A 2,741-nucleotide genomic window follows, 5' to 3' on the forward strand; every position below is an offset into this window, starting at 1 on the left:
TCGCGGCTCGGTTCTCTCCCCCCCCCCTCCCTGACGGCCGCCACTTCCGGCTTCTCGCGCGCGCGACACGTCACCCCGCGCGGACCGCCTGACGGGCGCGACGGGGGGAGGGGCGGGGCTTAGCGCACGCGACGAGCCGGACCGGCTCCCTGCCAGTTCTCTTCCGGGGTAGCGATCCGCCTGCCCCCGGTTGCCATGGCAGCGCGGCGCCCTGCGCCGGGAGCGGCACGGGAGCGGGAAGCCACAGCCGCGGGCCCGGCCCTCCTCTCCCCTCCCCACCCCTCCTCCCCGCACCGGGAGCGTGAGGGGCGGCCCCGGGCGCTGAGGAATGGCGGGGGAGTGCACGTCCACGGGCCATGGGAGCGGCGGCCAGAGCCTGGGGGCGGTCCCGGCCAGGCGTGGCCCCGCGGTCGGTCAGGCTGCGCGGCTGTTCAGCGGGCCCTGCTCTTTTTAAAGGATATTTTGCCTTTTTTTTTAGTTTCCCCGTGGACAGCTCTCCCGGTTTGCACACTGAACTTGAGGCGAGACCTCCCGCCGGCTGAGTGGAGCCGGGCAGGAGGCAGGCAGGCAGGCAGGTGTTGGCTGCACTGGACATCCGTTACAGCTCAGCATTCAGAACAGCCCGGGACCGTGTTCCCATGGGGTCGCTGATGGGTGCTGTCATGTGTGAAACGATCTACTGGATAAAAAAAAGGAAAAAGCCCACAAAAAAACCCCAACCCAACCCTATGGAAGGGGCAGGCATGTTGTTGGGATGATGTGGGAGAGGACGTTGTTGTTGGGATGATGTGGGAGAGGGCATTGCCCAGAGTTTCATTTTACCTTTCCCTACTTCCTAGTATGTCCCATCAGTTTGAGTTTGTACAGCTTTAGAAACACCAAGCAACAACCTCTAATAAAAAGCTGTATTTATAAATATTGCAGCATTTCCATTACTTTCATCGATTTGCACATATTTGGTTTCCATGCCTCTATTTGTTTTCAGGTTCAGGGGATACACTTGCTCACATGATCCTGTATAAAACCAAAGCCTTCAGGCAGCTAAGGTATTGCAGGTAAAGTTGGTGAGGAATAAGCAGGGCTGTCCAAAGGGATGTCTGCTCAGCTGAAACATCCAGGTGCCTGAGAAGGCAACAGATGAGATGCCTGGCTACAGTGGCCAGCCTGTCTGTGCAGGGTGGTAGAGCTCCAGGTGCCTGAATTCACACAGCATCTGACCAAATGCACTGTTGAACATCTAAACACCTAACCTTACCTTATTTATAAAACAACCTTGGGTAAGGGTATTTTAATATATATTTTTCTACATTAAACAAGCTGTTCCTTTATATAAATGCATATTAATTTATATTTTATACATGAGATATTTTTGAACACTCTGTATTTAAAACTTCAGTTGTTAATCTACCTTTCTCCTTTCTCGGTCTAATTCCTACTTGTCTCATCCTGTAGATATCCTAAGAGCACAATTATAAGAGCAAGCCCTGTGACAATTGCAGCTGGGGAAGAATTCCCAGTTCCCTCTTTTTATTTAAAATTGCTCATGGTTAGGGTAATCAGGTTGTAAATGACCCAAGTTCAGTTTCTCCTCTGCCACAGGGGACTTCAAATGTATCTCCCATTTCCCAGGTTAATATTCCAGGCAAATTACTTTTGTGGGCCTAATTTCATTCCTTCGCATGAGAGAATATTTAAAAGCCTTTGCCCATTTAATCCTCATCTTCCCTGAGAATGCTGCAAAAGCTGGGTGATGAGTAGGAGTTTCGGTGTGCTTTGTGACCAGTTTAAATCCCTCGGTTTATTCTGCCTTCCTGGCCGCTAAACCTGCTGACTCAGGATGATTTTAAAGGGTGCTCAAGCCAGTTTGTGCAAAGAGCATTTCAGCGGATGTGATGCTGCATGCTACGATGCTCCTTCCCCTCGGCTCTACGAGAGTCATGTGGAAAAACAGTTTGTAGGCTGCGTTGCCAATTCAATGCAGCAACGCTTTTGGAGCAGCTGTATCCATGGGTTATAGTTCCAGGAATGGCCATGGTTCTTGAGATCCAATTTCAGCCAGCCTGGGCAAAATCCATCTTCTCTAGTTTAACTTCAATGGGAATTTGCTTAGCAATTCCTCATTTTAGATTACTTCCCTATGGGGTTTACCGCCATGGGTTACAATTCAGGGGGTGTGGTTTTAGTACCAGCAGAACAAGTATCGCAGGTTTTATCATGAGAAATTCTAAGGTTTTACAAGCCTCTGAAATAAAACATGGGAAAAATTACTGTTCCAGGGGTTAGTGAACCAACAGAAGCTGAAGCAAAAAATCAGTCTGGGGGTTTTCCGGAGAAATTCTTGTGATCAAATATAATAGACGAGTCAGGAACTGCTGGGAAAATGTGTCATTCCTTGAAAAAATGTTATTAGAAACTGTTATGATTAACTTCTGCTACTATTGTGGTGGTTTTCACCTTCTGCTGCTCATGTCTGGGCTACAAGGCGGGGGAACCTCCTTCTCTTCACAGCTCTCGTAATTCTTCGTTTCAGAAACAAACTCTGAAAAGTCCCTTGTGGACAGTGGCTATAGACTTCTCCTAGCGTAGTCCCATGCCCGAAGGTCCTCAAAAAATGTTTTTCTCACTACAGTGCCTCAGCAGCTGAGCTGTGGGGCTGTTCCTCTTGTGACGGAGCGTGCAAGCACTCAAGATTCCCCTGCTATGGGTTTTACAGCCACAGTTTACAATTCTGTGGGTGTGCT

The sequence above is a fragment of the Gallinula chloropus genome (assembly GCF_964237585.1).
Source record: "Gallinula chloropus genome assembly, chromosome: 1".
In the NCBI taxonomy this organism is placed as follows: Eukaryota; Metazoa; Chordata; class Aves; order Gruiformes; family Rallidae; genus Gallinula; species Gallinula chloropus.